Source organism: Nomascus leucogenys, chromosome 22a (assembly GCF_006542625.1).
Source record: "Nomascus leucogenys isolate Asia chromosome 22a, Asia_NLE_v1, whole genome shotgun sequence".
NCBI lineage: Eukaryota > Metazoa > Chordata > Mammalia > Primates > Hylobatidae > Nomascus > Nomascus leucogenys.
In genome coordinates, this window is record NC_044402.1 from 92,064,179 (window position 1) to 92,089,864 (window position 25,686).

Genomic DNA, 25,686 nt, shown 5'->3' on the forward strand with positions numbered 1-25,686 from the left:
TCCCTATAGCGTTTGTAATTTTAACTTTGATGACAGTTTAACTTGAGGATAACCTGAATATGTGTAGTACTGTTTGTCATTTGTATTTTTATCATTTACCATTTTAAATGAATGTTTAATTTGCTGGGTTGAGTAATGCCAAGGGAATGATGCTAAAAACAAATAGATGTGAGGTTAGTAAAAGATTAAAGTTACAATTTATGATACAAGAACTTCTAAACTATAGGAAAGTAGGTAAATGACCGTAAAACGTTTTCTCAGAAGGTACAAGTTTTACATCAGTCTGAAGACATATAACTCTAACATTTCAGTTTAGTTACTGAAATGACTTTTTCTGGTGTCATTGACATACTGGCTGTTTGCTCCAAGCCGTTTTAGGCTGAGAATGACTCTTAAGGTCTTCTAATGCATTTCAAAGGGTTCTAGAGACAACACACTGAACATGATATGAAACAGTAACAACATGGAATGCCCCCAAACAAATTCCTCTAACCTCACTGAGTTTACTTGCCCTACTACTACTATTCTTTTTTTTGTTTTTTTTTTTTTAGATCTCTGTTTCTTGTGTTTGTTTTATTCCTTACCTGATGAAAGTCTGAACATTTCTAGTGAAGAAAGAAGATCACAGTTCTCTAATATGGGCATTAAAGAGAGAGGTACAGCTAGAGGGGAGGTGAAAACCTGCCCTCACTGGGGTGAAAAACAGTGTGCTGAGGTTTTAGCCAGTGATTACACTGGGTAATCAACCAGTCCCATATTTCACAAAGGAGTTGTAATGATTAACAGTTCAGGTATGCTTCTGAGGAAATCTAATTGTGACCTTTGGAAAATAGCATTGTTATGAATGGTGTGGTGTTATGCCCTGAGGGAAAAGCTACACAAACATTTTACTTTTCAGGTGTATTTAAATTATATGCAAATATTTCAGTGTGCTTTACTGGAGACTGCCTGAGTTTGGAATTCAAATATTGTAACCAGATTACTCCAGGTTTCTGAACTGAAATGATCTATTGATGTTTCTCAAAGTATAGATCAGAGAGTAAGAAAAGAGGAAATCAAGTCTGGTTTATGACAAACTTTTTTCCTTGTTAACATTGGACCCAAAGATATTACTAAGAGCTTTTTACTACTGTGAGATAACCAGCGTGATGTGAAGACAACGAACATTTTAAGAAGTTTGATTGGTAGACATTTCATTTAAGTCTTGTGGAGGGTCTTGGTCGACAACCCACAATTTTATTGTGGCTCCCTAGGCTTTGAGAATGTGTGGGCTTCGATGATCATTGTTGAGCTGTAGAACAGCACAGGTCTCTTGAGAGTTTATTGACACACTACTGATCAGACCCCCCACAATATGTCTCAACCTCTGTTGAAGGGCTAGTGATGTTTAAAAAAACCTGTTATTTCCAATCAGAAATTCAAATAAGTTATGTCTCTTACTCCATCAAAATTTATGCTTTTCAGCATAGGGTAGTCTAGTTTCTTGGTTTGTATATTAAATACATATTGAGTAAAATTCTTAATGATTTAGAAACCATCTACATGAGGCTTCCCAGGAACTCGTTAAAAGTACAGGTTGCACCTCTGCATTACTAGAATAACATCGGTGTACATTTGGGAGATCCACATTTGAAACCCTGAGGTTGTCTGCCTCCTGCCTTTGAGATCTTCCTTTGTATGGAAATGATATATATATGTATTTTTTTTCTCAGTTTCTTTTACCTTTGTGAGGCTAATATATACTGAAGTTTTGGATTGTAAAACAAAAAGTTGTGCTTAAAAGCATGTCCCTCCAGAGGGCAGAATTGTTGGGTAAAGCATATAGCGCAGAGCAGAATAAGAGGTTCAGTATGGCCTGTGGATGGGAGTATTGCAAATTTTGAATTAGGCTCAAATAAAATTATTTAGATTACATATCAATGCGAGGATCAGATATTAATTGAGAGGTCACATGACTTTCCTTGAGCCTATCTAGATAAAAGTAAAATGCTTTTTTTCCCTACGTTTTTAAAAATTTAGTTCATTGTTGCTCATCTCAGCAAATTCATGTTATCAGCATCTTCTGCCTTCCTCCTGTCCCTCAATTCCCTACTTTACTAAAAGAAGGCTGGCCAAATTGAAAAGTAGTTGAGTTGGAGACTTGATAAATACTTTTGAAAATACAGAAACCACCCTTCATCTTCCACGTAAAGATCTCACTTCTGTTTTGTACAGAGAGGCAACTACAATGAATATTTTCTGCAAGTAACATGGAAATCATGATTTGATTGCCATGTGTTTCTAATGTTCAGTATTAAATGTTTATAGCCCTGGTAGGAAACAAACTTCTGACCTAAGTTGCTGGACTACTTGAATAGAAAGGTAGTCAGTACAGCTAGTGCCATCTACTGGGTCATTACTGCATAGTTTCTGTCTGTTTAGAAATCTGGCTTGGTTTAACACGTGGGGGAAATGGTTCTGTTCCATTGAATAGCGATTTTTGCTTGATAGTGGTGTAAGTATGATATGGAAAATCCTTAAGGGGCAGTTGGGCCATTTGTTTAGTTTATGAACAATCAATACTGACATTAAGTTTCAGTTAAGTAGATGAAACCCTGAACTGCCCCTAAAGGTATAGAAAATATGGGAAAGGTTGCCAAGTTTTGTATTCTCATCACATTTGTCAATATTGTTGGTGAGAAGTGTAAACTGTTAAAAATGCCTTTTGGTGAGTGGTGGTTTGGTAAAAACAATTGAAGTAGAACATGACACTGCCCTTAGAAATTTCATTTCTTTACCCAATGGTATTTGGTAAAATCCTGGCCAAATGACTGCTGCTGTTGTAGTTATGTGAGCTTTGCAGAACATAACCATTTTAAATGCCGGAATGTGCTTCCATGAAGAACATGGTTTTGGGCTGAGGAGATCTTGGTTTGAGTCCTGGATCCATTTACTGGCTCCAGGACCATGAACCTCATTATAAAAATGATAGTGGGGCTATGTACTCATAATGTTAGGCGGAATATGTGAACTAATGTATGCAAAACATCTGCTCCATATCTAAGGCTCAACAAATGTTAAGCCCTTTCTCCATCAGCATTGGAAATAAGATAAAATACTGTTCATTTCTCCATGCCATTATTAGAAGACAATCTTCTATAATTTAAAATCTGAAATGTTAAGCAATTTATATGAATTATTACAATTATGTTCTTTTTTAAACAGTCAAACCAAGTTTTTCCTGTCTTGTCTGGGCACAGACAAACACTTATGCTGATGGTTTACTGTGACAGCATGTAGGGTTGGGTCGTCATTACAAAGATCTGCCTACTAGCTGAGTACGCTGGTGTTTTTCCATTCACCTCTGCCCAGCAGGGACAAGATGATGAAAGTACAGAGAACTTGTGGGTCCAGGTTTGTGTCAGAAAGGAGGTCAGTGGCTTGCTTAGGGCCAGGCAGAGGGCACGTTGGAAGGAATTCTGTGTTCCCGGTGACAGCCCTCGGGATTGCTGTGCATCCAGAGGTGCAGAGTAATTTATTGGCTTCTGATAACTATAGTATTGGATAACTTCCCAACATTTTATTAAAAATTTTAAACATATAGCCATGTTGAAAGAATTTTAGTGTACACATCTATATACTCACCACCTAGATTTTGCCACTGTCACATATCTGTGCATCCTATTAATACATTTTTAATTTTTTTTTTTTTGAGACTGAGTTTCTTTCACTCAGGCTGGATTGCAATGGTGCAATCTCAGCTCACTGTAACCTCTGCCTCCCAGGTTGAGGCGATTCTCCCACTCAGGCTCCTGAGTCGCTGGGACTACAGGAGGGAGCCACCACGCCTGGTTAATTTTTGTATTTTTGGTAAAGAAGGGGTTTCATCATGTTGCCCCAGGCTGGCCTTGAACTCCTGGGCTCAAGTGGTCCTCTAGCCTCGGCCTCCCAAAGTGCTAGGATTACAGGCATGAGTCACCGTGCCCAGCCAGCCATTAATGCATTTTTAATATATTTTTAGTCAATTGCAGACATCGTACAATTTTCCCTAAACATTGCAACATACCTATTCATTAGAATTCAGTATTTTTCAGGATTTTTTTTTTCGGCAAAATTTACAAAGAAATGTGGAAATCTTAGTTGTGCATTAGTGAGTTTTAACAAATACCTGACGGCTTATATCACAGCCTCTATCAAGATACAGAACATTGCTGTCATTCTACAAGCCTCTCTAATGTGCCTTCCCCAGTCAATCTCTTTTTCTATGGCCCTAGCAGCCATCATTCTTTCGATACTTTAAAAAACATTCTTATCTGAAGGGAAAATTTCATACGTGCCAAAGTCATCTCTAGATTTCACCAAGTCTTATAACTCTCAACCATGCTAGAGTACAGCCAAACCTAGCCCTTCATGCATCTCAAATAAAGTTCCAAGATCTTGGTATTTTATTCTTTCCCTGTTTTAACTTAGCTCCAACTCTTTTTTTTTTTTTCCCCTCAAGATTTACACCTGTCATCCTCGACATTTGGGGCAGAAACTGCTGAAATGAAGAAGGACTTGCCATCAAAGAACAGGCTGAAAGGAGTTAGCACACCACTCCTCTGCCCTGAACAGCTCTAAGCAAGAGGAGGAGCCTGTGGCAGGGCGTGATATGAAGTCCTCAGAGATAGAGTGCCAAGAGTAGAGGGGGTATCCTGGAACTTCAGTGTTTGCAGGTAGGGTGCTCAGTTCTTCGGCAGATACTGATTCTCAAGCTCTAATTTTCTTAAGGTATGAGCTGAACTGAAGTGCCCTCTCCTCCTTAGGATTTTGTACTCCTAGGTTGGCGTTCAGAATCGGCATAGCCAGAGAGTGTAAGTTACTTGTCAAGCAAAGACACCCTTCCCCCTGCTACAACCCCCCATCCTGTGTCTACAGGGAAACATTCCTAAGTGAAACAGACTAAAAAAATATAGTCATGTGTTCTTTCCCAGTCCATGTGCACGTGCACGTATGTACACGAACACATGACACATTATCACTGCCATCAGAGGTGTTTCTGCATTGAACTCCACATATCTGAGTCACTTGCATATCAGGTCTTTGCTTTCCTTTCTCATCAATTGTTTAAGGATCCTCTCCTTCCACTTCTTTAATGGGCTGCCTATAGTTTGTTGAGCACTAACTATATGCCAAGTACTATGCTAGTGAGTTACCTATGAAAGACCCTGAGAGGGAGGTTTTGTTATCCCCATGAGAAGGATTGAGTAGTTTGCATGAGATCACACAACTAGGCAGTGACTGAGTCCAACACACCAGAGCCTATACTATTACAGTTGAGCAATAGTGAAACATTGAGTCTGCTGCTGACAGTGGATGGTGCTCCATAGGGGAGATAGAATTGGAGTTAGTTTTGAAAGGGAGTGTATGCAGAGGGGAAGATGGAGAACAAAATATGGAATTTGACTAATTTACATTTTTACCTGAGATTAGTCATACTTTAAATGTCAGCTTATTACAGACCCAGTTAGTCAAATTTAAGTCTACAGAAGTGGTATCAGATCAACAGGGAAATTATGGACTCTTGGGTATTGGGATAACTGGATACTCTCCCTAACCCCCACACAAACAGTAAAAAACCATGGGTGAATTCTATTAAGAATGGAGAAAATTTTCCAAAAATGGCTCAAAGTCCAGAAGCATTAAAGGAAAGATTGATCAATTTGACTATATTTACATGTTAAAAAATAAAATGACAACTGGGAAAAATATGTGTAATATCACAAAGGGCTAATATTCCTAACACAAAAAGAACTTGTATAAATAGAGAAGACGAAACACACTATGGAAAAATGGGCAAAAGATATGGACAGTTCACAGAAAAAAAGTTCAAATGGCCCTTAAGTATATAAAAAGATGCTTAACTTCACTCATAATGAAAGATGTAAATTAAAATACCACTGAGATACCATTCTTCACTTTTAGATTGGAAAAAATATGAAAGTTTGAAAACACTCTCTTGGCCGGGGGCGTTGGCTCATGCCTGTAATCCCAGCACTTTGGGAGGCCAAGGTGGGTGAATCACCTGAGATCAGGAGTTCAAGACCAGCCTGGCCAACATGGTGAAACCCGGTCTCTACTAAAAACACAAAAATTTGCTGGGCATAATGGTGCGCACCTGTAATCCCGGCTACTTGGGAGGCTGAGGCAGGAGAATTGCTTGAACCTGGGAGGTGGAGGTTGCAGTGAGCCGAGATTGCACCACTGCACTCCAACCTGGGCGACGAGAGTGTAACTCCATCTCAAAAAAAAAAAAAAAAAAATTCTCTTGGTAACACTATTGGAATAGGAATATTCACTCATGGAGGAAATGCAAAACTGTATAATCTCTATATAGGTGGATTTGGCAATTTTACATTTGAATTTGCCTTGTGACCCAGCAATCCTGCTGTATTATTCCTTTCGTATTGCTATAAAAAAAATCTGAGGCTGGGTAATTTATAAAGAAAAGAGGTATATTTTTTTCATGGTTCTTCAGGTTGTATACAAGCATGGCTGTTAGCATCTGCTCAGCTTCTGATGAGGCCCAGGAAGCTTTTGGTCATGGTGGAAGAGAAGAGGAGCCAGCATATTACATGAAGAGAGGAAGCAAGAGAGATACCAGGCTCTTTTAAGCAACCAGCTCTAACGTGAAAGCATTGCTACCGACAAAGTGCCAAACCATTCATGAGGGATCCACTACCTTGACCCAAACACCTCCCCCTAGGCCCCATCTCCAACAGCGGGGATCATATTTCAACATGAGATTTGGAGGAGACAAATATCCAAACCGTATCACCCACGTTTAGGAATGTCTCTCTATGGTAGATGATTTGCAAATTGATGGTGGTATACCCCTCCCATAGAAGCAGGGAAGTATGGTAGATGATTTGCAAATTGATGGTGGTATACCCCTCCCATAGAAGCAGGGAAGTATGTTTGCATGTCTGGTTAGTCCTCTTCTTTTCTACTGACGGTGGGCTTGTCCATGTGTCCTGCGTGATCAAAATGACAATAGCAAACTTGATGGCCGCAGAAGATTGAAAAGTGCTTGGGCATTGAGCTTGCTCTCTCTTGAAGTGCTTGGAGCCTTGAGACTGCCACGAGACCACATAAATGATCACTAGCTAGCCTGCTGGAGGATGAGAGGTCACTTGAGAAACCTTGGCTCACAGCCTGCTTACACCAGACACATGGATGAGTCTGTCTTAGACTATCCAGCTCCAGCTGAGTTGCCAGCTGACTTCAGTCACATGAGTGAGAACAACAGAAGGACAGCACTGAGCTCTGCCAAAATTGCTGACCTACAGAATCTTGAGCTAGTGAATGATTGTAGCTTTATGCCATTAAGTTCTGAGGTAGTGTGCTATACATAGCAAAAGCTAACTGATACAAAACTAAAGATACAATGGCACAAACATGAAAAGACATGTTCTCCGAAGCATTGCCTATAATAGTTAAAAGACTGGAAATGACTCAGATGTCCACCAACTCAGGAATGGTTGAACATACTACAGTGCATTCACCCCGTGGAATACTAAGCAGCTCCAACAGGGGTAGGAAATTTGTATACTTTCATAAAATGATCTTTAGGATATATTCTTAAGTGAAAAAAACAAGGTGCAGAATAGTTAATAGAGTATGCTACCTCTTATTTAATAAAGGGAGAATATAAATATGTATTTTGCTTTTATTTAAAAAATGAAAGAATAAGAAACCACTAATGATTTTTTAGAAGAAAGCGAGGGGACACAGATGGAAGTTAGATTTCTCTAAATTTACTTTGTTTTGTAGCTAGAACTTTAGAACCATGTAAATGTTTTACACACATCACACTTATAATCAAGATAAAAAATACTTATACAGTGATGTGTCACTTAATGACAGGGATATATTCTGAGAAATGGTGCCGTTAGGCAATTTTGTCCCTGTGCCAACATCGTAGAATATACCTACTACACACCTAGGCTATATGATGTAGTCTATTGCTCCTAAGCTACAAACCTGTATAGCATGTTACTGTACTGAATACTGTAGGCAACTGTAACACAATGGTAAACATTTGTGTATCTAAACTTAGAAAAGGTACAGTAAAAACACAGTATAAAAGTCAAAAAATGGTACACTTGCATAGGGCACTTACCAGGAATGGAGCTCAGAGGTTGGAAGTTGCTCTGGATGAGTCAGTGAGTGAGTGTTGAGTGAATGTGGAGGCCTAGGAAATTATTCTACACTACTGTAGAATTTATAAACATTTGGGCTACACTAAATTTATAAAAAACATTTTCTTCTTCAATAATGAGTTAGCTCACTAACTTTTTTACTTTATAAACTTTTTAAATGTTTTTTAGGTTTTTAACTCTTGTAATAACACTTAGCTTAAAACACACATTGTACAGCTGTACAAAAATATTTTCTTTATGTCCTTATTCTATAAGCTTTTTAAAATTTTTTCAAATGTATTTTTTTCTTTTAAAGCTTAAAAAAAACATGTAAGACACACACATATTAGCCTAGACCTACACAGGGTCAGGATCATTAATATCAGTGTCCTCCAGCTCCACATCTTGTCCCGCTGGAAGGTCTTGAGGGGCAATAACATGTATGGAGCTGTCATCTCCTGTGGTAACAATGCCTTCTGGAAGGCTTCCTGAAGGACCTGCCTGAGGCTCTTCTTGAGGAGGTGTCACTGTTTTCAGAAATATGTCCATGGTGGTTTACTCAATTTGCTTCTTTTTTAATCATAGATTTGCATATGTAATGCATTGTGCTATACCATTAAGACAGCTATGATGTCACTGCAGTTACGATGTCACTAGGTGATAGAAATTGTCCAGCTCCATTACAACCTTATGGAACCACTGGTGCATACATGGTTCATTGTGGTCCATTGTTGACTGAAATGTTATGAGGTGCATAACTATATATCCAAAGGAAAAGCAAAATGAAATAAATGAAACTAATTGTGTTGGTGTCCTAAACACACAGAGGAGAATTACTTCAAGTATTTTTAAAACACAGTCACTTGTCTATGCATTTTTAGTGGATATGCCCTAAAGTATGAAAATAAATTAAAAATAAATAAAAATGAATTAAAAATAAAATTAATTTACTAATAGTATTAATATTAAATAATAATATATGTTAATATTGTTACTCTGGATCTATTATATATATTTTGGAGGATAAATATGCAATTTTGTTAATATTAGGAATCAAGAAACTATATATATATAAAATCAAAGCTGCTAAGTAAAATTATAAATTGTATTTATAATTACAAATTTGAATTGGAAATATCATTATACAATCATAATGTATTTCCTTTACAGAAGCACATTTTCTAGCCCTGTTATTTGAAAATCAGTAATGAGCACCCTTAGAACCCAGATTATAGTCTCTAAATGCAATTTTCTGCTAAAAGGAATAAGAATTCCTTGGAGAAATGACAAATGTATGAGATGAGCTGAAAACATCTTGTTGAACATGAAAGAAAGGAAACCCTTAAAAAATACTGCATTTTTAAGAACTTAGGAGCCAATTTGAAGGGATTATTTCTTGCCGAAGATGGGAAATTGTGTATACCAAAACAACAGTTGCAATAAATTGAAATTCATATTAAAATCTGTGAGTTTAAAATTAAACTTGGCCAGATGTGGTGGCTCATGGCTGTAATCCTAACACTTTGTGAGGCTGATTGGAGGATTGCTTGATCCCAGGGGTTTGAGACCAGCTTGGACAACATGGCGAGATCCCATCTCTACACAAAATTAAAAAAATTAGCTGGGTGTGGTGGCGCATGCTTATGGTTCCAGCTACTGAGGGGGCTGAGGAGGGAGGGTCCTGTGAGCCCAGGAGATTGAGGCTTCAGTGAGCCATGTTCGTGCCACTGCATTCCAGCCTGGATAAGAGAGCAAGACCCTTTCTCCAAGAAAAAAAAAAAAAAAAAATATATATATATATATATATGTGTGTGTGTGTGTATATTATATACATATATACATATATATATATACATATACATATATACATATACACACATATATATGTATATATATACATATACACACATATGTGTATATATATACATATATATATATACACATATATATGTATATATATACATATACACACATATGTATATATATATACATATATATATACACATATATACTCAAAACACACACCGAAAACTCATTGTTCTGAAAATAGATAAATAAAAAGAATAGAGTATTTATATTGTCTATCCTATAAAAACTATGCCTCAGGGTAATCTAATAGTTGATATGGAAAAGTTCTTCTTTATAAGAAATTCCAGCTAATAAGAAGGAATGACAGCATTATAATTTCACCATTTTGCTACTTCTAATGAAATAATGAATCTATGAAATGATCACCAATGTCCTTTAAATCATTTTGGAAAATTGATGAATGCTTTCTAATAAATGGATCTAGTTGACAATTCAGAACCATCTTGATCAATCACAAAACACTAGACAACCATACATTATGCACCTCCTGATATGAAGCAATAAGAAGAACTAACACTAGTATTCTTTCAAAAAAAATTGAGCCTGACTGTATTCGGGTGTCTATATCTACCAGTTTATGGAAATTAGAGTACAGAGAACAAGTTAAATAATCCCATGGGAAACAATGTCTGAAACCCTATAAGACCAACAGCCATGTTTCTTCAACAAATAAATTACAAAGAAATTAAAGGGGTGATGATTGTGGAAAGTCCTCTGAAGGGAAACAAAAATTAAATGCAATGTGTGAACCTTATTTGAATTTTGTTGTGAAAAAATCCACTGGATAAAAGTATTCAAAGGACATTTGGGAAAATCTGAACTGTGATTAGATATTGATGATATTAAGAAATGGGTCACTTTTTTCCCAATGTGACATGGCTTGTTGGCTATGTTGAAGAGTCCTAATATTTTGGAGATACCTGTTGTGTCCTGTTCTAGTTTCCAGTTCCACATTTAAGGAGCCTGGACGTCACCACTCTACCCTAATGACAAGTTAAAAAAGCTGAACAAACTGAAAAGTCAACAACTCTCCTTAGATCTGTAACAGCAGTGAGGCCATAGAGCAAACCACTGCCCCACAGATTTGTAGAGTCAGGCAAATACAAAGAATCACAACTTACCAGAGCAAAAACCCAGAAGCAGAAAACTCCATGGGAACCAGTGCAGGGTAGGAAAACTTGAACTGTAGTGGATGATTTGCTGGAGGCTCAGGGCGACAAGTCTAAGAGATTAAAAACACCAGGAAAATCCAGTCACTGAGGGGCTCCCACACTTTTGTGAGTTTTATCTCCTGGAGCTCTACCAGATTCTGATAGTGAATATCAAAGAAAAATCCTCTCCTGCTTCTGGCAGAGGGAAGGGAAAAGTAACCATTTTGAAATAAACCAGAGAATTCTGTTCTGAATACATGAATGATAAAAAAGTGAAACAGCCTATTGCTGATATATAGAAAGTTTTAGTGGTCTATATAGAAGATCAATCAACCTATAACATTCCCTTAAGCCAAAACCTAATCCAGAATAAGTCCTAATTCTCTTCAATTCCTCACCTGATAGAGGTGAGGAAGCTGCAGAAGAAGAGTTGGAAGCTAGCAGAGGTCAGTTTATGAAATTTAAGGAAAGAAGCTAAGTCCATAACATGAAAGTGCAAGGTAAAGCAGCAAGTGCTGACGTAGAAGCTGCAGCAAGTTCTCCAGAAGATCTAGCTAAGATAATTAATTGAAGAAGGTGGTGCTATAGTATGAATGTTTGTCCCCCTAAACCTTATGTTGAAACTTGTTCCCCAGTGTTGGAGGTGGGACCTAATAGGAAGTATTTGAGTCATGGGGGTAGATCCCTTAAGAAGGACTTGGTGCCATCCTTGTGGAAATGAGTGAGTTCTTTTTCTATTGGTTTCTGTGAGCATCTGGCACCTCCCCTCTCTCCTGCTTTCCCTCTTGACATGATCTCTACACACCAGCTCCACTTTGTTTTCTGCCATGAAGAGAAGCTTCCTGAGCTCTTCATTAGAAGCAGATGTTGGCAACACACTTCTTGTGCAGCCTGCAGAACCATGAGCCAAATAAACCTCTTTTCTTTGTAAATTACCCAGTGTCAGGTATTCCTTGATAGCAACACAAACAGAGGAAGAGAGGTGGCTACATTAAACAACAGATTTTCAATGCACAGTTGACACTTGAGCTACACGGTTTGAGCCTGTGCAGGTTCACTTTTACATTAATTATTTTCAATCAAATGCAGATTGAAAATACAGTATTCATGGGATGTGAAACCCACATATATAGAGGGCCATCTTTTCATATATGCAGGTTTCACAGAGCTGACTGCGGGACTTGGGCATGTGTGTATTTGGGTATGTGTAGAAGGTCCTGGAGGCAATACTGAAGGATGATTAGACAAAGAGTTTTCTATTGACAGAAGATGCCATCTAGGACTTTTATAACTAGAGAGAAGAAGTCAATGCCTGGATTCAAAGCTTCAAAGAACAGGCTGACTCTCTTGTTAGGGGATAATGCAGTTGGTGATTTTAAGTTAAAGCCAATGCTCATTTACTGTTCCAAAAATCTTAGGGCCCTTAAGAATTATGCTAACTCTACTCTGCCTGTGCTCTATAAATGGGAAAACAAAGCCTGGATGACAGCACATCTGTTTATAGCATGGTTTACTGAATATTTTAAACCTACTATTCAGAATTACTATTCAGAAAAAAGGATTATTTTCAAAATATTGCTGTCCATTGACAAGGCACCTGGTCACACAAGATGAAATGATAGGATGTTAGTTATTTACCTCAAAATAGTCCTGTGGGTGGGAGTATAGATGAAGTAAGATTATTCATAAGATGATAATTATTAAGGATTGTGGACTAGTATAAGAGGGTTTATTATATTTTTCTGTCTTCTATTTATTTTCATTTTAAGAAAAGTTTAAAAATTCGAATGGACACATTATCTGCCCTGAGAAAGCTAAATCTTTATACTATATATAACAATCTAGGGATGCTCAGAATTTGGGACAAGCCAGGTATTAACCTCGTGCAATCTTATTATATCCTGAGTGGGAAGACGGAACTATCACTCTGGATGATGACGGGAGAGCAAAGGATTTCCCTTGTGTTGGAAAGTTTAGATCTGGGGCTAGGAAGCCAGTTTAGGTATAAGCATGCTTTTAACATTGAAAGGGACTGGCATAATAATTGTATTAAATTAATGTGTGCCAAGCATTTTAAACAGTTCCTAGAATGTTCTAAGTGCTATGTAAATTGTTCTTGTTGTTATTTCATGTTAATGATTTCCCCATCATCAGCCATTCTGAAATAAGCACTAGTGCTGGGAAGACCTCCTCCTACCTTTGTGAGGTGGTATTATTGAGACTATACAAACCGGGAATTCCGACCTTGGACTTTTGAGGGACAGAAAGCTGACTAGTCCCTGAGAGTGCCTTGTTTTCCCCTCCGTTTTTTTGTGTTTCTGGGGAAGGGAGACAGTTGTAGGACTGGTTTTCTCAGCAAATGCAGCAATAATAGAAGCTGCCAGCGGCGCTGGAGGCAGAAAGGTGGCGGCTGCAAAATGCTGGCAGCAAGGAAGGCAGCAGAGTGCACGGCAGGGACCTAGCGAGACAGCGGTGCAGATGGAGCCAAGGAGCTTGGTGCCAGTAGGGCACCACAGGGACACAGGAGAGTGGGAGTGACGACTTGCCACATAGGAGGGAGTTAATGTGGGGGTCACAGACACCAAAGAGTTTACCAACTAGTGGGGGAATACATTGATTCATCATTGATTGGAGGTTTTGGAGGATGGTGTTTCATTCACTGCCTTCTTGGTGGTGCTTGTGTGGCTGCTTGAGTGAGAGCGTGTATGTACCATGAGCATGCAGATGTGTATGTGTTTGTATGGATATCCGGTTGTGCGGCACCAGTGATAACAAGAGGACTCAATCCCCTGGTAAAAAGGAGCCTAACTTCATATTTAGATTAAATATTTGAGTAAGCAAACATTGCTGAATAATTAACCTGATGAATATTTTTCCCTCTACAGTGAGGTTGCATTTCATACACATTTAATTTATGAGAATTCACTAAGAGTACTTGGCTTAGCAAACAAGAAAACCAACAAAACCCAATAAAAACAAGACAGAAGTGGGAAAGAAAGACAAAAATATTCATTTTAATAGTGCATCCACCATGACACCAACAACTGGCACCCCCCTGGGTTGTCTCAGTTCTGACACGGTTCTTAGAGGGCAGCATCTTGCTGCTCTGTGGGACTCTAGCCCTTGAAAACACATCTATCTTTCTGTTTTTAAAATAACGTAAAGCAACTGCCTTACCCAGAACTCAGTGAAGAATACCCACTTCTAACTCTCACTCTATAAAAATAAAATTTTGAAAATTAGATTTTTCATGTCTCTGTTATAGTAAGTGGAATCATTTGTAAGTGATTTAATGTATAGGGCTGTATACATAAAACTGTGCATCCTAAGTTAATTTAAAGAAATTAAAAAAAATTTAGGCAATGCATGATTTTATTTTATATGCTGACTTTAGACCCTATCCCTGCAAAAAACATGAGTCCTCTGTATGATTTATATTATACACATTGAATCAAAACAAATGCATCATTTGAATGTGGTGAATCAGTGTGGCACAGAGGGTGTGTCAAAATTCGGTGTTTATTATTTTGTTTCATACAAAACAAAAGTAAGTCCTTAAGAACAGGGTTGGGAGAGCACTGAAAAGTGAAGATGAAGCTTAAATGCAGCATCTGGGGAAGGAAGGGCCAAAGGCTGTGGGAAAATAACTCTTGGTAGTGTCCCAAAGGGAATAAACAGTAATGGGTAGGGGTAGAAACGTGATAGAGCTGTCAGAGAACATGAACTTGGCTATATAAATTCCGAAGCATAGGTCTGGTTTTACCTGCTCTTACGTGACAAATTGTTTATCACATCTGAGCCGTCTGTGCAGACCTCCCCCTACGTTTCAGCCGTGCTGTGAAATGGCATGAAGCACCTGTTGGTCCAAAGCAACCTGGTGGCCGCTGCTCAGTAGGAGTGAAAGTGCTCTTGGTGCTGCCTGTTACCTTCCCTGTTCTTTTTCTGGATCCTTCTTTGGGATTGTCAACATATCTAGGGTTTCAGGCTTGTCTGTGTTTATTGTCGATTGGAGGCAGAAGAGCTTCCTGGGAAGAGAAGTCAAGCTAGTCCCATTGCTGGGGTTCAGAAGCATCTGCCCTTGCAGGGCCCACTGGTGAGACTGCCCAATAGATGTGATTTGAGTGGGAGAGGAAGGTGGTGGGAAAGGGTGAGAAACATCCTAGGAAAAAAAGATCGGGCCATGTGGAACTTGACCAGAACACAGCCTTCCTTACCAGGGCAAGAGGAGGTGTTGAGTACAATGCAGTGACTATTCCCAGAGTCCATCCTTATCCCTGCATGCTGGCTGGGTCCTGGGGAAGGAGAGAGCTTTGGAGATAAAGGGAAAGGGCTGACTCAGTAACCTATGTAACATAGTAGAGCGCAAGGTTGCTCTGAGAGTCCTCTCGCACAGGTTCAAACACCTAGAGCCAAAAGAGACATTATTCATCCACTTGCCCTGCTAGACTCAGCTAAGGGTTCAGGAGGTTGCTAACTTGTATGTTTACTGCTGGACCTGTGAGAGCATCAGGGCTGCTCCTGAGCTCGGAGCAGGCAGGGGTGCACATGCAGAGAAGTGGGGGCCCCCTGGATTGTGAAGGGCTCCTGGAACTCTTGGGTTGGATGAGTATTTTGCAGGGAGCTGGAGTGCCTGAAGGAGCCCTCCATGGTGAGTTAAAGTCAGTATTAACTTTTTGGTTTTACATTTTTCTGGGGCTTGAAATTATCTCCTTACACATCCATGGAATTAAACGACTTCATAAAAAGTAGTCTCAAATGTGTTCATGCAAAATAAATTTATTGTGCTTTAAAACTGTAACTTGTCTTATCTGTGGGTGATTTAAGCCTCTTGTGTGGTCTAAGCGTGGGTTTCTTGGCTTTCTTGTAGCATTTTCTTTAGATTTTGGGACGTTATTAATGAAACTAATGTTTTAAAATAAGAAAAAATTCACTGGAAGATTCTCCAACATTTTCAAGAGCAGTTTCAGAGAAGAAAATTAGTTTTCTCGGTTCATTTTATGTGATTTCCACACAGACCTCCTAAAGCAAAATCAATATGCAATAAAATCCTGGGTGCTGGAGCTGTTGCCGTCAGTTTCTCACTAATAAGTGTATTAGACCTAATCCCCTGTCCTACTCATGCACCTTCGCCTACATTTGTGTCCAGGTATACTTTGAGAAAACCAAATGTAAAAATGTCTTGCTATATGATGATAATTTCCACCTTGTACCCACATTATTTCCTGCACTTTCTTTTTCCTGCTCCAGTAGAAGTTTTGCAACTTTGTGTGAGATACATTTTTTTAACCTTTTCATGATGAAAGGAGAGAAAGTTAATTTATAAGAATTGGCTGCTTTTCTGATTATGGAGGAGGGAGAGAAACATAAGTCAGCAAGCGGGGATCTATTCTTCATTGTTTACTTCTTACCTCCATCTTCCCTGTTTCAAGTTGGGGACAGGGCTAATTCCAGTTTCAGAGGAGGCTGGCCTGACAGCTGGGCTGCTTAGAGGCCTGGTCCTTCCTTGCACCAAGGGGGCTTGGGCAAAATTCTGAAACCTGCCATGCAAACACTGCTGGTTAATCCTGGCAGGTCGTGTCTACTGGCTTCTCTTTTTCCTGTCTTCCACAATCACACACAGAGCCTTGACTTCAAGCTTCCAGGAATTAATAAAGACAGAGACAAACATTACACTTCCGAGATTCTAATTAACTTTGATATGGATTTATGTGTAAAGTTGGATGAGTCACTGATTTTAATAAACAGGAAAGAAAATCTTAAAGATTAATGTAATAGCTGAGAACACAGGCACCAGAACTTTGATGCTTGCTTAATTTTTTCTCCCAGCCCATGTCATTTGGAGAAAAAATATCAAAGACAGTTATGAAGGGAGAAAGGAAAGGGGATTATGCAAATTAGAAGTGAACAGGACTAAATCATTACTCTTGTGCAAATGAGCTTCTCCTTCATGTGCTTTTCAGGAGTGTTTTAGGGCTATATTTGCTGAGGATACATTCGTGAAGGTAATGAGAAATGGAGGCATGATGGAAAGAAGCTGATTATAAACTAATTGATCTAAGTATTACTAAAGGTTAAAAGGAAAAAAAAAATCTGAAGTCCAGTAAGAACTTCACCTTGTTTACATTAATATCCATCTTTTTAAAAAAGTGGCAATAATGGATTAGTGACATATACACTTTGAGCTTCCCTTTCCCCACAGCCAGCCTAGGCAGTGTCAGAAGTATAGAGTAGTATGGCTATTTTTCCAGCTGACCTTCCTAGTGGTCTAAGCTCCTTATTAGCTTCAGGGCTGCTGCTGTCCTGCTTTGTCTGTCTTTTGCCCTGAGTTGGGGACTACGGCAGAGTGTAGGTTTCCAACTGTTAATTGAAACTTCTCATGTTAGGTACAGTGGTTAAAATCATCAGCTCTCTGGTCTCTCAAGTCAATCACGTTCCCATTTGATGGAATATTCAGTGTTGAGCATCACCAAGGTTAACTACTTTAGCCTAAAGCTCCGTTTGGCCTGATAGAAGACAGTAATACATATACAGATTCATTTTGAGTGATTGTACAGATTAAGTATTCAATTTTTTCCTAAATAATAAGCTAACATTGTGTTAGATTTGAAACAATGCACAAGGCCATATTGTGTTTGATTAACCTTGACCGTGGATGCTTTTGTAGCTTAGGCAGCTGGTTTGAACAAACTTGCAAATTCACAGCCTTACAAAAAAAGTCATTAATTTTTTATCATTTTATAAAGTAGGAACTTTGTATGTATTTACTGATAATGGGGGGACATATGTAGGTTGACATAATTTATTGATACTTTATTTCACATTTGAGTTTTGTGACCAAATACTTATAAATAACATCCTGGGATGTACATATTTTCTCACCTATAGTATTTTTTCTTAGAATAAGATCAATAAGACTGTATTGCCACTGAGACTTCTGAAAAAAGTTACTAATAGTGGTTAAGACTTTGGAGGCTGAATTTCGGCTTTGCCTCTTATTAGCTGTGCAACCTTGAGTAAATCACTTACCTTCCCTAAGCTCAATTTCTTGAGCTTAAAAACAGAGACAATATCACTTGCATGTTAGGGTTGTTCTGTGTTAATTGAAATAACCTATGCAAATTGCTTAGGCCAGTGTTGGCCACATAATAAAGCACTTAATTAGCATAGCTATTATTATTATTTCTAGAAATAGGATTGCTGGCTTAAGTGTATGTAAAAATATTGATGCATATTGCCAAAGTTTATTTTAAATTTTGAATATAAAGTTGTGGGTCTCATTAATGAACATATTATAGTAAGAGGTAATAGGCATGTCCACAAATGCAAGAAGCTGCCCCTACTATTCACTTGTTTGTTTTCTCTGTTCTGTCTTCTTCTTATAACAGCACCTTGGTTTTCCTTTGGAGAAACACCTTGCTCCCATTCTCAGTCCATGTAGTTCAATGGGGTTGATCCTATCCTCTGGCTTCAGAAGGGAGCAAAAGTATATGAGGTGGTCCTGGGTAATAAAAATATCATACCCGACTCCGCTCCTTGACACAGTGATTGGCTCAGTAATAGACATGTGACTTGAGCTGGGCCAATGAGAACCCACTGTAGGATGTTTACTGACTGATTAGGAAAATGTCATCATCCTTTTACATCCTTAGCATCCTTAGGAGATGCTAACCTTGTTAACCATCTTTGCTCCCATATAGAAAAATTCTTCTAGGGAATAAAGCATGGAGAAATGAAAAGCTAAGATACAGAGGAGCTTCCCAAGACCATGTTTGAACACTTGCAAACAGCCATGCCTGGACTTCTGAGTTAAATGAGTCAATATATTTCCTTTATTGTTCAAATCACTTTTTGTGTTGGGTCCTTTTAGAGAGGTGGCCAAATCTGCCCAATCATATTATGCTCCTCAAGGACACACCCTGTGTGAGGAATAAGCAGGGTTTCTACCAAGTCAACTGTCAGAGTGATTTACCTTCCATGATATTTCTGAATGATGGTAGACTCAAGTTAATGTGAGTTATGTGATGACTGTCTGATGTCATTGGATGAAGATCTACACTGGACAGTTTCAGGTTTCTTTCTAAACCATGACTGAAGCTATAGATGCCTGTAGATTACCTGATAACCAACCACAGTTCTATAAATGTATGTATGTGTCTATAAAAGTCAATGCAGAAAATTAAAAAAGAAGTCTGGGTTGGGTGCGGTGGCTCAAGCCTGTAATCCCAGCACTTTGGAAGGCTGAGGCGGGTGGATCATGAGGTCAGGAGATCCTGACCATCCTGGCTAATGTGGTGAAACCACATCTGTACTAAAAAAAATACAAAAAAATTAGCCGGGCGTGGTGGCGGGCGCCTGTAGTCCCAGCTACTCGGGAGGCTGAGGCAGGAGAATGGCATGAACCCGGGAGGTGGAACTTGCAGTGAGCTGAGATCATACCACTGCACTCCAGACTGGGCGACAGAGCGAGACTCCTTCAAAAAAAGAAAGAAAGAAAAAATCCGAACGGGCTGTTAAAATGAAAATCTGCGTATTGCATCTGTTGGTATTAATTTCGAAGACTTCTTTTCCATAGGTTTGCATTGCAAAACATAAACATTGCTTATATTTGATTTTTTCATTTATCCATAGTGATTACACAAAGGCTGATACAGAGCACCCATGTGGACGGTTCACAGAGGGTAAAGCCAAAACATAACATGAAGACCAAATGTGGCAGGGCTTTGAGCACCAGTGCAAGGTATTTGCATGTGATTCTTTGCAAAATGGAGAGTTGTTAAAAGTTTTGAATAAGAAAGCTTCTAGAGGATTAACAGGGCAATAATATGCAGATGAGCGAAAAAGAGAAGAGACAGATGCCTGCTATTGGGCCATTGCAATATTTCAGAATGAGATAAAGAAGTAGGGCAATGGGAGTGAAAAGAAAATGATGGATGGGAGAGACATGGAGAAGGAGGAATAATAAATAAGACTTGGCCTCCACAAGAATATGGGGCACCAACGGAGAGAGACAAGTGAAAGATGAGCATACAGTGATGTTTTAAAAAGTGAGTTTGGGAAACTGCTTTTGTTCAGTGGAGGAGCTTCGGAGAAGATAATGAGTTTAGTTTTATACGTATTTGAGCCCTTTTCTGTTTGGCTGTCAGCTCTCTTAGAAGCTGAATGTAGTATGTAGAGTGGGATGTAACCATGAGGTTGCCCTGGAACTCAGAAACTGCTATAGCTATAAAGAGAAGTATGAAAAGTAACTTTAAGAACAATGACCTTTATCCATAGCCTGGGATTGTCTTAACATATGTAAAGAAAAAAATGGCTCCTTAAGGAATTGTTTGGTAGTGAAATAAAGAAAATGGTGAGTCATGGAGACAAAATTTGGCAGTTCAACAAGAGCACCATTTAGTGGCATGCAGCTTAGGTCTGGTGTGATTGCCAGATGTGGCCCAGTGTGTTGATGGATGGATGCACCAGTCTATTTTAACCTTATGCCACTTCATCATGTGTTCTAATTTTATCCTAACCAAATCTACCTTCTAATTATACTTTGGTTCCTCATGTAGTTTCTAGGGCAGAAGAAAAATTCCTTGTGAGTAGCAGATCCCTTTACATTGTCTGTTATTAAATTGTCACTTCTGAGTTTCCACAGTGTTGAGTCATCACTCTCACCATTTATCCAACCCTGGGGTGCAGGCAAGACTGAATTTCTCTCTTTATAAGACTGCAGTCCAGTCTCTGCCTGGGGGTGACCTACCAGGTCAAGGCTCCCTGCTAAGCCCTCATGGTAGATAGGCGGCTGACCTTCCTCCTGATATGTTCTGGCTTTTCCATGACCACTTCTGCTCTCTAACTCCAAACAGACCAGGCAACCACGAATTCAACAACAAGGCCTCTAATTTGCTAGGAGAGTTGTCACAGACTGCAAGGATTAATAGCTAGAACATTTTTCCACTTGGGGAACTTGAAGGCACCACACAAATCCTATTTACTTCATTCACTTGTGTGTGTGTGTGTGTGTGTGTGTGTGTGTGTATGTAATCATAAAGTTATTCTTAATCGTTATAGGAAAAAAAAGAGAAACCAACCAACCAACCAACCAAACAAAAACTGTTAATGTCCCTATGCAGAGGCAATATGCACTTTGCCTGCATAGTTTGCACTTTTGCATATTTCTTCCTAGGCAATTTCAGTTCTACTTTAAATTTATATGAAATTTTAAAAGCTTTATTATCTGGTTCTCAATACCACTGTAGATTAGAAGTAGCAATTTAGAGAAAGAGAAGAAAAAGAAAAGTCATAAAAAGTAGATATAATTTTCTTTTGTTTTGAGACGGAGTCTCGCTCTGTCACCCAGGCTGGAGTGCAGTGGCGCGATCTCGGCTCACTGCAAGCTTCGCCTCCCGGGTTCACGCCATTCTCCTGCCTCAGCCTCTCCGAGTAGCTGGGACTACAGGCGCCCACCACCACGCCCGGCTAATTTTTTGTATTTTTAGTAGAGACGGGGTTTCACCGTGGTCTCGATCTCCTGACCTCGTGATCCGCTTGCCTCGGCCTCCCAAGGTGCTGGGATTACAAGCGTGAGCCACCGCGCCCGGCAGATATAATTTTTTAAAGTGAAGAGTGCTCTGGGGTCATTTAATGGGCACAGTCACGCACAGCTCAGTAATCCTGAGGTCAGTCACTGCATTGTAACTGATGTAATAATACATTTATATCTTGATGACCTCAAATTGTCATTAAATGGTCAAATTAAATTTGGTATATATCTTTTAAAAGTCAGAAATATAAAAAACACACTTTTCAACTATATTGTTCAAACTGGTTAAAAAACATAAGAAGTGAACCCTTAGCTGTCTAGAAAACCTAGCTATAGAGAATTATTCCTTTTCACTGGGTTACAAATAAACAAGATCCTATAGTTAAAACTACTGGTTTCTTCCCAGTATCCATTCCACCGTTCTTCCACTATTTAGAAGCCATGCTCTTGGTGGGACTGACCACACCTCTGGCTCCAGACATAGGCTGTGCTTGGCCTAAGCTACTCATGATAACCACATCTGCCTGCCAGAGTAACTAGTCCAGGAATGAGCCTGTAGCCATGCCGTAACCCAACAGCTCATAGCATTTCTCTGATCACAGGGATCATACATCTGCAAACTGGGGTAGGTACTGGCCCCAATTTATCAGTCAGAATAAAACCCTTAGCTTCTGTTCAGTGGCTGTGGAAGAAAGGCTCTCTTCCATCGTCTGAGATGCACATTTGAGTCCTGGAACTACAGCAACAATTATCTTACCATGAAAAAGCCTGCCTGAGAATTAAAGCAACCCATGGAAGACAGCAGAGCTGAGGGAGATAGAAAAGAAGCCAGAATCCTGAAATCTACTCTGTATCTGGGCTTGAGTTAATAATTGTCATCTGTGTTTAGGCTGTTTTGACTTGCGAGAAAGCACAAATGTTGTACTGTGCTTTGATGGAGGCGATGGTAGGCCATCAGCATGTACATGTTCGGCAATTGTGTTATGGACGTGCATCTAAAGTTCAGGACACCAACTGAGGATGGGCTTGAGTAACATGGAGGGAGATGGTAGCATGCCACACAGGAGCTGCTCAATATGTAAATATCAATTGAGTGTGTTTTGAGTAATCAGAATGGGTTGGGACTTGCTGGGGGAAAAGATAAGATGGAGACTAGAGATCTGAAGACTGAAAAGTCACTTAGGATCAGGAGAAGTGGGCACTAGTGAAGGAGGCTCTGGAGTAGATACGAAGTGAGCTCTAATATTGCCACATTATTGTGCCTAATGAGAGAAGAGAACTGGTGAACTACAATGTCAGATCCTTTAGAGACACCAAGAGAATCAATAGACAAGACAAGTTTGGTAATTTGGAGGCTATTGGTGACTGGGTGGAATGCATAAAAACCAATAGTAAGTGACTTTGAATGTTGTTAGGTTTATGATAAATATGGTATAAACAAAGTTACCCAGAGACACTGGCCCAACAAAACATAGTCACAATGACAGACACAAAATGGATTTTTTTTTTCTGGTCCTGCTTCTATTTGCTCTGTAGATAAATCCAGAGGATTAAAAATTCTTCACACCTTTCTGGGGGACTCCGGAGTTTTTTTGTATTTATGACAAACCACTGATTTCAAGTGGTATCTGCCATTTTCCTCCTCTCCTCAGCTGGCTCTCTGTGGGGGCAGTGATGCTTACAAAGGCACACGGTAAAGCAGAGAGGTGACTTCTGGGAGGCTAGCCAGTTAACAGCCACTGTCCGTAGCTTGTGGCATTCATCCTGGAAGTGTGACACCACCATCAGGATGTAGCTAGTCCCCTGCTCTGGAGCTCAGAAGTCTCCTTTCATCAGCATACCAAGACAGGGCTATCCCTTTGGCGGGGCCTGGATTAACCTAGCTCTCAGAGGCTTGTCTCCTATGGACCCATTTGTTAAATTTTAGAGAGCAATACAACCATCAAGAGATGAGAATGCCTGGACTGGCAGAGGTTTGGTGAGCAAGGAATCTGAACATTAGGACTGATTTGATTCAAGAAGTGTCTCCTTGCTAAAACAGATTGAGGTACTCTAGGGATGGTGTTGCCTAGAAATTCAAAATGTTAGTGCTTAAGCAAAATTTTTTTTCCCCTAGGCAAGAGTTGCATAATTATTTGTCAACATTTTCTTCCTCTGGGACCCTGTTTTTTCCCCCTGCTTCTGTGGCTGATCATCTTCTATTCATGTGTTTTTTCTTCCAAATTCAGGTCTGATATGCTTGATTAGGATTCTGCTTACGACCAAATGCCCATTCTGCCTCCTTGAAATTTCTCTCAGTAACCTTGACTGGAATTTTAAGTGTTCACAAACATTCCCTTTATACATTTTTAAAGACCACCTTTGGTGTGTAGTCCCATGGCTGAAAAGGTATATCCAGTGATGTGGATATTTTCTAGTTTAATCATTCATTTTATAAACATTCCTACTATGTGTCAGGTACTGTGTTAGATGCTGGATAATAATTTAAGATAGGCAGAATCCTGTTCTCAGCTTCTAAGAATGAGTACTGAGAGAGATTTCCCTCTAGTCCCTGGATATTGTGATAGCTCCTGTTGCTGCTGGAGCCCCAAATGGCAACACCTCTGGGAGTACCCACTGATGTCTGTCAGTGTTGGTTGGTTCTCTTGTTGGCAATTCCACGGACCTATGTCCCTGGCTGCCAGAGGGTGCTAGTGGGCAGCTGGGTCTGTCCCTAAGCCTGGGCTGAGGGCAGCCAGGGCTATGAGAGCATGCATAATGCGTACTGAGGGCGCCATCTTCTTATGCTGCTGAGGCGGATGTCTTCAGTGCTAACCACTCTGCTCCTCCAAACTTCTGGCTGTTCTAGCATTTCTCATTCTTACTGTAGCCCCTTTGTCTAGGACTCACTGCCCCCTAATCCTACAACCAAAACGTACATATTGACTTTTTCTTCCCTTAGGATGAGTTTTTTTTTTTTTTTTCCTCTGGAAAGTAATTATTTTTCCTGCAGCAAATAGAATCTTGGCTTGCCTGCTCCACCATTCTTTTACATATGTGGAGATATCCTAAACCCCTCAGTAAACACACCTCAGGGTCAAGTCAATGCACCTGTAACAGATTAATTTAATTCTATTAAATATATATACATACATACAGAAAATTAATCCAGGGCCTAGCAAAGGACATTGCCTAATAAAAGGAAGGACAAGAGGGAGGTAATGAAAAGGTGGAGGGAAATAAGGAGGAGGAACAGAATAAAGAAGGAATTACTAGTGCACAATTCAAAATGTCTAGTAGTACATAATAAATGCTTAATAATGAAAGACGAGGAATGGATGATAGTAATGATTTAGAGTTTTCTAGAGATTCTGATACTTTTTAAGAGAATATATGTTATGTAAACATAACATCCATTTTAGAATGAATGAAGAGAAACAAGGCTATTAATTGCCAAGAGACAAAATGTAGCTGGAATATGTAACAAAATATTTAAAGCAAAATCCTCAAATACATTTAAAAATTACTTTATATTTCCAGGGATAGAAATGTCATTTCTTCTGAAATTTCAGATGGCGAGTTTGAGCCAAATTCATATTAACCATTTCTGGAATCCATGTGAGAGAATAATAGTACAGAACTTGCTTATCCAGAGTGTAAGGAGGCTGCAGCATCAGCTCGAAAGTGAGTCTGAGACAGGCTTTTCACATCATTGAGAGGCAGAGCCACATGCTGTGAGATGCTGGGGCCCCTGCTGTGAAATGGTGTACTGCACATTTGCTGGGCTTGTTGTATTGCTAGGCTCTTTGGGTTTTGTGGTTCAGGCAATAAGCAGCAGAATATGCGAAATGAGGACAAGTATATTAAAGATATAGCTTTTGGTTGCACATATTTAAACTGCTTAGAAACAGTAGCTCCAGGTTCATACTTTCTGTCCTTTATATGTGTTTAATCAGTTAGAAAGCCTATCTCTGCTTTGTAAAGCAATAACTAGGAGGCT

General features: G+C 39.3%; 1 long non-coding RNA gene across 2 annotated transcripts; it reads left to right on the forward strand.

Annotated features, from left to right (window-relative positions):
- Positions 1–1,449: 1,449 nt before the first annotated feature.
- LOC101178511 lies at positions 1,450–20,543 on the forward strand. Of its 2 annotated transcripts, none has more exons than XR_004027945.1 (3): positions 1,450–1,470; positions 4,481–4,694; positions 18,877–20,543. It is a non-coding gene; the product is annotated as an uncharacterized LOC101178511 (long non-coding RNA). The 2 variants fall into 2 exon arrangements; XR_180132.3 differs by lacking the exons at positions 1,450–1,470; positions 18,877–20,543 and adding exons at positions 6,497–6,873; positions 6,932–7,670 and having other exon boundaries at positions 4,480–4,694.
- Positions 20,544–25,686: the final 5,143 nt, after the last annotated feature.